The sequence below is a fragment of the Lissotriton helveticus genome, chromosome 7, assembly GCF_964261635.1.
Source record: "Lissotriton helveticus chromosome 7, aLisHel1.1, whole genome shotgun sequence".
In the NCBI taxonomy this organism is placed as follows: domain Eukaryota; kingdom Metazoa; phylum Chordata; class Amphibia; order Caudata; family Salamandridae; genus Lissotriton; species Lissotriton helveticus.
The window spans coordinates 590118749-590129790 of NC_136068.1; the positions used below are offsets into that span (position 1 = coordinate 590118749).

At 49.4% G+C, this 11042-nt stretch overlaps 1 protein-coding gene across 1 annotated transcript in view; it reads right to left on the bottom strand.

The window, feature by feature from the left end:
- LOC144768800 (uncharacterized) overlaps positions 1-10773 on the bottom strand; it is a 322884-nt gene extending 312111 nt beyond the window's left edge. Inside the window, exon 1 of the mRNA XM_078652745.1 lies at positions 10724-10773. The gene's annotated coding sequence lies outside the window, so the exon portion shown is untranslated. The remainder of the gene's footprint in view (positions 1-10723) is intronic.
- Positions 10774-11042: the final 269 nt, after the last annotated feature.

Sequence of the window (11042 nt, forward strand, 5' to 3'; positions counted from 1 at the left end):
TGGGTCTCGCCCCTCGTGGTCGCACCGAAACCCAAACAGCCCGGTGCCATACGCCTATGCGTGGACATGCGCCTGCCCAATAAAGCAGTGAAGAGGGAGAGACATCTAACACCCACGATGGACGACATCGTAGCAGACCTGAACGGAGCTCGGTGGTTTTCAAACTGAATCTGAATGCCGGATATCACCAGCTCAAGCTCCACCCGGATAGCCGCAACATAACCACATTCTCTACGCATGTCGGCCTTCGAAGGTACAAGCGGTTAAGCTTCGGCGTGTCATCGGCCGCGGAGGTTTTCCAAAACGCAATTAGAGAGACTCTGGCAGGCTTGTCGGGAGTAATAAATCTGAGCAACGACATCCTAGTTTTCTCTAAGACGCTCGAATAACATCATATACACCTCCGCGCCGCCCTACGACGCCTGGCTGACCACGGCCTTACCCTGCACCGGGCCAAGTGCTCTTTTTACAAAGAATTGGTGGAGTTCTTCGGGTACATCTTCTCGAGGGAGGGGCTCCAGGTGGACCCGAAAAAGGCAGAAGCAATCAGGTCGGCACCGAAACCAACATCAGCAACGGAGGTCAGAAGTTTTTTAGGGATGGCCACGTACTGTGGCCGTTTCATCCCCTGCTTGGCATCCCTCTCGGAACCCCTACGTATGCTGACCAAGATGGGACAACCCTGGACGTGGTCTGCGAAGGAAGATGAAGCGTTCACAGCCATCAAGGACGCGCTGATCGACGATAAGGTCATGGCCTACTTCCGACCACATCGGCGCATGGAAGTTGTTGTAGATGCCAGCCCGGTTGGTCTGGGGGCCGTCCTCATGCAGGAAACGGAGGCACATGAATGGGTGCCCACGGCGTACGCCAGTCGGGCGTTGACTGCGACCGAGTTGAGGTATGCACAAATCGAGCGGGAGGCCCTGGCGATCAAGTGGGCGTGTCAACACTTCCACCTGTATTTATACGGACACAAGTTCAAGGTTGTCACAGATCACAAGCCCTTGGTGCCATTGTTTGCAGGGACGGCCAGACTTGCTCCTCCCCGCATCGAGAGGTGGGCCGTGCAGCTACAGACCTATTGGTTTGAGGTCATCTACCGCCCCGGGGCGGACAACCCAGCGGATTCTTGTCAAGACACCCAGGCTCAGATACCCCGGACCAAGGAATAGAGGACACGGAAGATGTCGAGGAGTTCGTGAAGATGCTGTCGCAGGAGGCGTGCCCCGCAGCCCTCACGCTGGGAACCATCCGGCAGGCCACAGATGAAGATGAGTGCCTCATCCGAGTGAAAGCCACTTTAACGAATCGCAACTGGAGGCACTTCCTGGATGGGGTCAGTGCCCTCACGGCCACCGAACAACAGTCAAGACAACAAATGTGGAGGGCCCAGAGTGAACTCAGTGTGGGGCCACACAGGATAGTCCTCCGGGGCACAGCAATTGTGATCCCATACAGTCTACAGAGAGAAGTAGTACGCCTGGCTCACCAAGGCCACCAAGGAGTATCAAAGACAAAAGCACGGCTGCGCAGTAAAGTATGGTTCCCCAGCATGGACTCGGCAGTGGAAGAAGAAATAAGTAACTGCCACTCGTGTACTATCACGATTCACAACCCGGCCCCTCATCCGGTGATCACCGAAGACCCCTGTCAGGTGCCGTGGGCGAAACTCAGTGTAGATTTTGGGTCCTTCCCAGATGGACGTCACACGCTTGTGGTGATAGACTCGCACTCACGATTCCCGGTTGTGGAGGTGGTTCGTGCACGTGAAAAAGGCGATGGAGAAGATCTTCGCCATGATGGGCCTACCGGAGGAAATCAAGTCAGACAACGGTCCACCGTTTCAGGGGAAAGACTTCCAGGCGTATGTGTCGGCAAGAGGAATACACCACAGGAAAGTCACCCCGCAATGGCCACAGGCGAACGGCAAGGTCGAGAGATTTATGAGGACTTTGAACCGCCCTCTCCAAATCGGAGTGGAGAAGGGAGAAGATGCGGAGGAATGCATGTCCTAGTTTATGAGCGCGTATCGGCAAACACCACACTCTATCACCCGGTGTGCCCCGGCGCATCTGCTGTTCAGGAAAGTACCAAGAGACTGTGTGCCGATGGCACCATCCTGGTGCCCACCGAAACTAGACCAAAATGCCACGCAGGAGAGGAGAAGACGCAACAACGAAAAGGCCAGCCGGGCTCGGAGAGCCCAGCCCAGGTCCCTGGTGGTCGGCAACAAGGTTGTCCTTAAACAAAGACATCCGAATTGGAAGTATGACACCCCCATGAACCCGAAGTGTGGGAAATCGTTAACATCCAAGGCACCATGATATCCGCAACCCGAGGCACGAGAGCAGTGACACGGAATGTGTCATGGTTCAAGCGCGTTCCCCGAGGGCTCGAAGAAGACAGCCAACCATCGGAGGAAGCGGAGCATGTGGGTAATGATCTGGAGGTCAACGAGATGCCGACAAGCCAGCGGGAAGTGGAAACACCCCTGCCAAGACCTGAGCCGGAAAGGAGAGACATCCCGGACAGCACCTCTGGAGAAGCCCGGGGCCCGGCCGAGCAACCCGAAGGTGACGGCGTGACGGAGAGTCGACGGAGCAAGAGGTACCATCTAAGGCCCAACCCGACTCCAAACCAGAGACTGAGAGACTATGCCTGCAAACTGAGCTCCCGCAAGGAAGCCTCATGACCTGGACTATTGATCTGTGAGTTTGGAGGGATGTAGTGACGGAGCCACCCGGCCCGTCCTCACACGCACACACGCACGCATGCACCTCAGGGGCGGGTTTAGCCCCTGGGTATAAATGAAGGGGCGCGAGACCGCTCGGGGTCTTCGGCCCATAACCAGTAGCCAGAGTGTGTGTTTTATTGCGTCCTAAGTTTAGGTAGGCCCCACTACGTGGCCTAGGTGTATCACTGCCCTTATGATCACGACAATATCCACAGGTGACATTTCAGACACCCTTCTTACCCACATAATTATGAACATCACAAGCATCATGGGTGGCCCACCACAACTTTCTTTTATATACAACAGTTGGTACCTAAAAATCCCAGACATCCCTTAGACAGCCGCGTGGCACTCAGACCACGGCCATACGTGGTACATACGTAGTTCAACAATCATGTAGTGCTTGTGCATTTTAGGTTGTTGCCTAAACTTTCAGCACTGCTTTACCTGTTTATTTGTTGGCAGGTCTAGCGTTGCTGCTGCGAAACCCGCACTTATTGTGTATTACGGAAGGTTTGACCAAAAATAAAAAATAATAATAACCTATTCACTAAAGAAGATCCTAAACGATTAGCATTGTTGATGCTTGTTGACAGAAAGAGGAAACGTCATATCTGTTGGGAAATTAGGGTTTACTTATATTTGCCACGTGAGGTGGAAACTGGAAAGGAAAACGTGGACCTAGAGAGGGGTGGTTTAACAACGAGACATTTCAATCACCATCCGAAAATCAACAGCGCTCTCTAGCGGTCATTTAGGATTCTCATTTCAAAGTGAAAATGTTCAGTGTGGCAGAGGAAAAAGCTGTCGTTGTACTAAAGAATTGGCTAAGTGGAGACATTTCAAACTCCTTTTAAATACAGACACCACTGCAGCTCTTTCTTTGGTTACGAAGAATAGTTTTACGTTCACTGAGATAGGAACACACAAAGCAGGCAGTGGCATAACACAAAAGGATGCCCCCGCTCACCTCCCGCAGAATGTGACAGGGGGTCCTGATGTCCCCCATATCGCACTGGTATTCCTTGACATTGGGCAGAAGGTGGCCCTCTTGGTGGGTTCGGGCCCCCTCGAAGGATGCCCCGCCTCGCGCCGCGGGGGCCTGTGTTACGCCCCTGAAAGCAAGATCTAGAACCGTTCTAGCACTAAAGCTGCGCACTGTTTGTTTCTTCAGTTACACCCCCCCCCACCCCCCGCTCCCGCCAAGGGGATTGGTCAGCCTCTTCACTTTCTGCTTATTGCACCATAAATCCCGCTGTCCGGTCGAGTCGCAAGGTTGCCATGGGCCCTAGGACAAGGAAGAACACCCAATCGCATACCCCTCATTACCCAATAATTGGTGCTCCTATCTCCTCCACCGTCGCAGTCACTCCCTGACCTCCAATTCATTCTCCACACTTGCCGCGAACTTCTTCATTGCCTCCAACACGGATGGTCAACAAGCATTGGCAAAGCCAGTAGGTCTCACATTTGAGAGCTATTGGCCTAGTCAATTGATTGTAGCCAAGCTGCAACATGGCTAAAGTCAGGAGAAAAAAGAGGTTTTGACTGGGGAGACCGTCTCATTTGTCCAAGCACGTGCAGAACGCGCCTACAAAATTTCACAGTGGGACGTAGAGTGGCAATGAGAGGAGTGGAGTGGTGAGGAGTGTAGTGACAATGATTGGAGTGGCATTGTGTGGAGTGGAGTGGACTGGCATTGAGTGTCATTTAGTGGAGTGGCATGGTGCAAAGTGCTTCAACACCTCGTTAACTGGTGTAATCTATATATATAAAAACGAAAGTATGTCTGTCTGTCTGTCTGTTTGTCCTTTATGCATTACTACAACATTCATCCGATCGCCATGAAACTTTGGAAAGTTGTTAAGTACAGTCCCGCGAAGGTTTCTGGCATAAACATTTTTTAAATATCGGCCCCCCAGGGCCCTCATAATCTTTCGAATACTGATGTATGCACAAGACGGAAAAACAACAAATCGTATATCCACAAGCACTCGAATAAATAAATAGAATTAAAACACCATTCATCCGATCGCCAGGAAACTTTGGGAAGTTGTTGAGTACACTCCCACAAAGGTTTCTGGCATATTTTTGTTTTAAATATCGGCCCCCCAGGGCCCTCATAATCTTTCGAATACTGATGTGCGCACCAGACGGAAAAACAAAAAATTGTGTATCCACAAGCACTCGAATAAATACATAGAATTAAAACGACACTTTGAAATGTTTTCCATATTAAAATTAATACATTTCAATAAAAATGACGCAATGTAAATTGAATGTTATCATAACGAGTTTCCTTGAATTTCCTTTCTTCGGAGATCGCAGCAACGCGCGACGGGTAAGCTAGTCACTATATAAATACAATAACAATTGAGTGGAGTGGCATGGAGTGGAGTGAAGAGGCACTAGGTGGAGTGGAGTGGCCTTCTGTGGAGTGACACTGTGTGGCATTGATTGAAGTGGCATTGTGTGGAGTGGATTGGAGTGGCATTTTGTGGCATGGAGTGGAATGGCTTTGTGTAGCATGAAGTGGCATTTGAAGCAGAGTTGCATTGTGTTGCATGAAGTGAAGTGGAGTAACGTGGAGTGGAGTAACGTGGAGTGGAGTGGCATTGAGTGGAGTGACACTGAGTGGAGTGGCATTATGTGGCGTGGACTATAGTGGAATGGCATTGAGTGGAGTGGCATTGTGTGTTATTGATTTGAGTCGCATTTTGTGAAGTGGAGTGGCACTGTGTGGCATGGAGTGGCATTGTGTGGTGCGTAGTGACTATGTGTGGAGCGCAATGGAGTGACACTTTGTGGCCTGGAGTGCAGTAGTATTGTGTGGGATGGTGCAGATTGGAGTAGCATGGCGTGGAGTGGATTAGAGTGACGTGACATTGTGTGGAGCACAGTGGCATTGCATGGAGTGGAGTGAAGGGGCATAGTGTGGCATGAATTGGAGTGGAGTGGCATTGTATGGTGTAGAGTGGAGTGGCATTTTGTGGTGTGGAGTGGTGCTGAGTGGAGTGGCATTGTGCTTAGTTGTGGCATTGAGTGGAGTGGCATTGCCTAGCATGGATTGGAGTGGTATTGTGTGTCATGGAGTGGAGTGGCATTGTGTATTGTCGCGTGGCATTGAGTGGAGTGGGGTAGAGTGGCATTGTATGGACAGGAGTGGGATTTTGTGGCGGGGGAGTGGCATCATATGGCATGAAGAGGCATTGTAAGGAGTGGAGTGAAGTGTCAATGAGCCGAGTGGCTTGGAGTGGCATTGTGTGGCATTGAGTGGCTTTGTATGGTTTGAAGTGGCACTGTGTGGCATGGAGTGGAGTGGCACTGAGTGGAGTGGGGTGGCATTGAGTGGAGTGGCACTGCCTGGCATGGATTGGAGTGGTATTGTGTGTCATGTAGTGGAGTGGCATTGTGTATTGTGGCGTGGCATTGAGTGGAGTGGCATTGAGTGGAGTAGAGTGGCATTGTATGGACAGGAGTGGGATTTTGTGGCGGGGGAGTGGCATCATATGGCATGAAGAGGCATTGTATGCAGTGGAGTGAAGTGTCATTGAGCCGAGTGGCTTGGAGTGGCATTGTGTGGCGTTGAGTGGCATTGTATGATGTGAAGTGGCACTGTGTGGCGTGGAGTGGCATTTGGTGGCAACAAGTGGAGTGGCACTGAGTCGGGTGGCATTGCGTGGAGTGGAATGGCACTGTGTGGCATGGAGTGAAGTGACATTGTGTGGCTTGGAGTGGCATTGAGTGGTGTGGAGTGACACTGAGTGGTGTGGCATCCTGTATAGTGGCGTGGAGTGGCCCTGTGTGGCATGCATTAGAGTGGCATTGTGTAGACTGGCATTGTGTGGACTGGCATTGTGTGGCATACAGTGGAGTGGCATTTTGTGGCGTGAAGTGATACATTGGATTTGCATTGTTTGGTGTGGTGTGGCATTGTGCAGAATGGCATGGCATTGTGGGCTTGGAGTGGAGTGGCATTGCTTGGAATCGAGTGGTATTGTGTGGCATGGAGTGGAGTGGCATTGTGTACCGTGGAGTGGAATGCCATTGCATGGATTTGGAGGCATTGTGTGGCATGCATGGAGTGGCATTAAGTGGCGTGGAGTGGCACTGTAAGAAGTTGAGTGGAGTGGCATTGTGTGGTAGATCGTGGCATTGTGTGGACTGGAGTGGCACTATGTGTCATGGAGTGACATTGTGTGAGTGTGGAGTAGCATTGTGTGGTGTGGAGTGGCATTGTGTGGAGAGCAGTGGAGTGTGGAGTGACACTGTGTGGCCTGGAGTGGAGCAGCATTGTGTGGCATGGTGTGGAGTGGATTCGAGTGGAGTGACATTGTGTGGAATGCAGTGGAATTGCAGGTAGTGGAATGAAGTGGCATGCAGTTGAGTGCAGTGGTATTGTGTGGTGTAGAGTGGAGTGGCATTGAAGCCGCATGGAGTGGCATTGTGTGGATTGGAGTGGTATTGTGCGGCGGTGTGTAGTGGCATTGTGTGGAGTGTTGTGGCATTGTGCTGAGTGGAGTGGCATTAAGTAAAGTGGCACTATGTGCTGTGGATTGTAGTGAAGTGGCATTGTGTGATGTGGTGTGAGTGGCATGGTGTGGAGTGAGTGCCATTGTGTGGAGTGGCATTGAATGGAGTGGAACGGCATTGCATAAGGTGCAGTGGCATTGATGCATTGTCTGAAGTGAAGCAGGAATGTGTGGAGTGGAGAGGCATTGAGTGGAATGAAGGGGCATTGTGTGAAGTGGAGGGGCATTGAGTGGCACAGAGTGGAGTGACACTGTGTGGCATGGATTGGCATGGAGTGCCATTGTGTGGCATGTAATGGAGTGGAGTAGTATTGTGTGGAGTGGAGTGACATTGCATGGAGTGGATTGCAATGGCATTATGTGGAGTGGAGTGGGATTGTTTGGCGTGGAGTGGCATTGTGTACAGTGAAGTGGCATTGTGTGGCGAGGAGTGGAAATGTGTGGCTTGGAGTGGCGTGGCATTGTGTGAAGTGGAGTGGCACTGAGTGGCTTGGAGTGGGGTGGCATTGTGTGGTGAGGTGTGGAGTGGTATTGTGTGGTATAGAAAGTTGCCCGAATTGCCACTGTATTGCCCTATAGCGCTTCTAAGCATTGTGCTACATCAATGCGATTATAATATAATATGTCATCAATTATCTCGACCTACGATTTATGTAACACCTGATGCCTTTGATCCTATGCAGGAGCATGATAGAATGTACAACGCTTCTGCAAAGACTGGTCTGTTTTCAAATAAATGTTTTGTAGACTAGGAGGGGATAGTTGGCAAGGGAGCAACATATGTCAAACTGGCTGGGAAGAAAGGAGGTAGAGCCAGGTGGCTGCAGTGTTGTGGAGATACAAAGGAAAAGTATTTTCCAAACAGGCAGGAATAGCAGACATTCTCAGTTCTCAGCCATGATAGACAATGATGGTGAGCAGCTACAACCTTGTTGTGAGAAGAGGCAAGCAAAAACCAAAGATATTCCGTAGTTTAAAAACAGGTAAGCTCTTTGACAGACCAAATCAGAGGTTAGGGAGGAGAGGTGGGAGGGGAAGAATCAACACAGAGAAGGGGTGGCTGGGAGGTGGAAGAAGCACCATGGGCAATGAAGGTGGGAAGGGAAGAGGAAATAATACCTCAATCTTAGCAGAGTAGGGACACTAATTAAGAGGATCAATCTGTGCTTGGCCCCTGCTCCACAGAAAGAAAAGGAAAGGATGCCTGCCATGTGCTGGCCAATTAGGAGGCAGCAAAGAAGAGTGACAATGATGCCAGCAAATAGCAAGCAATGGGTTCTCCAAGCCCTTTCTAGTAAACAATACTTCTCGCAATGAGAGCACATACATTGTCAACAAGTGAGGCCTAAAAATGAAGTTCTCTAAAAGCAAGTAGTGGAAGCAGCAAATGAAACCAATCAAAAGAGATGTAAACAAGTATTGCTCAATAGCAGGGACAAACACAAAATTTACGAGTTGTGACACCAATAAGAAGTAGACACATGAAAATGCAAGAAATGTCAACCAATGGTAAGCAATGGGCAGGCGCAAGCCCCTGTAGGTTCTTCATGAGCCACAATATGTCCTGTAACAGAAAGCGCCTGTGCTGTCTAGTAGGCTTCGACCTATAAATGGAATTAAACAAAACATTTTATGGCGGTTTTGGGGAATCTCCCACAAGAAAATACTGCCATATGGTGCATTTTATAGTATGGTATTTTGTTTTTTTCGTGAGATTTATATAGCACGTACTCGACCCAAAAGTATCAGAGCACTTTACATGAGCACCAGTTGCGTTATGATAGCATTAAATAAAAATAAAACAGGTGGTTGAATGTGAACACCACTTTATTGGATGGGTGTAAGAATACTGAGCGTTTCCTTAAGATATGTTATAGGAAATGTTTTGGCAAGTAGTTTGTGTGAAAGTATAATGGTCTCCATTTTCCCTTGGGTCACATTGAGCCCCTCTCTTTTTGTTAAAGATAATGAAAGTATAATGGGCCAGCAATCTTTTATCAGAACTGAAAACGATTTCAATGCAATATCACGGGGAGATTTGATAGAAAATATAATAGCATCTGGTTTATTTTAAGTCAGAAAGGGGGTGAGGAGGGGCCATTGGTTACAACTCGCTTCGAATCGAACAGAATTGTACAGGGTTATGTCAAATCCAAAATGTTTGGCAATATCTTTTATGAATTAGAAATTTAGAAGGACGTTTTTCCAAAACCATCAATTATAATCGTATAGAGGCAATTCGTATACACCAAACCCAGCTATTCTCAGCGGGCCCCATTAACAGTGCCCAGTCTAGTAAAGAGCCCTTAGTGATATAAGGCACTCCCGATAAAAATTGACCAGATTAAAAGAGGTAGAAAGGTCTCTGTATAGAATTTGGCGGGGGGAGGGGCTTCCCACTGCTTGTACGCATAATAAACCGCCTAGATATAGACTGCTCGAGCAGACAGCACCCCCCTTCCGTATATATCAACCTGCGTGTACTCTGTACAGAGCACCCCTATTCCATATGCATCAAACTGCGCGTATTCTTTATTCCTACAGACTCTTCCACTCCGCGCCTATGCTCTGCATGCGACTCTACAGAGGGCTCCCCTGTTCCCTATGCATCAAACTGCGCCCCAGACCCGAAATCCACAGAACTCCCCTAGCTGTGCGGTGCCGATGGCTCTGTGTTTATGCATACGGGTCCCCAGTGCATGCACGTGGTCTCACTTTTGGACTTTGGAGCTGGTTCGAGCCTCGGGTCGTCCCCACATCCTGTGATTCTGGTCACTACCATTCCTTTGTGTTTCTTAGAGTTTATCCATTTGTATCTCTTCCTTGAGTGACTTTACAACTTGTACATTTACAATTTTTCTATTTGTATCTCTTCCCTGTGTGACTTTACAACTTGTACATTTGCAATTTTTTTTTCCTGTTTGTATCTTTTATGTAACCCATGTAATCCTAAATCCTTATGTAGCGCAACTGGTTCTTTTGTAAAGCGCTCTGACACCTTCGGGTAATGTTCGCGCTATAGAAAATCGCATTAAATAAATAAATAAATAAAAATCACTTAATCTCCCTGTGCCTAACAAATAAATGACCGCGTACTTGTGTGACGTAACTGCTGCTCATGCAAAAGCGCTCCAATACCTTCCGGTCAAGTTCGCCCTATATAAATCTGCAAACAATAAATAAATACAGAGTGCTCACCATTCACTATATATGCTCAAAGACCTCTCCCTGCGGATACAGAGTCGCACCGCCCCCTTCCCCCTTCTGTGCTTTCACAAACTGACCCATCAACGCACAGACTCTGCTCCACCTATGCACATACTGCCCTCCCTCCCCGTGAATGCAGACAGAGCCCCACTCGGTCCACGCACACACTTTTAGCCTATTCTGCACACAGTGTTCCTAACTCCATGCACGCATAGACTGCCCCCCCCCCCGCCCCCTCCGCACTTACTTTAAGTTCGCCCCCTGGTGCCGTCTCCTCGGCCCGCATCGCGCTCTCTGCGCTGGGAGCGGATGGTTTGCTTCCTGCTCGGGTCCCTATGGAGACGGACGAGTTAAACAGCCCTGCCCGGGGCGAGGGAAGAGGGAAGGGTGTGTGTGGTTTTTGGGCGAGGGAGGCATGGTAGCAATCGGCCACATCTCACTTATGAGGAACTACGCATTATTGCATTCTTTCAAGTTATGTTCCTGGCGTTTGTATAGCGCACAGTCTGATGGTGGGGTGGCATCGCAGCGCTTTCTTTAGTTTGAGAGATACGGGGGTTCTACTG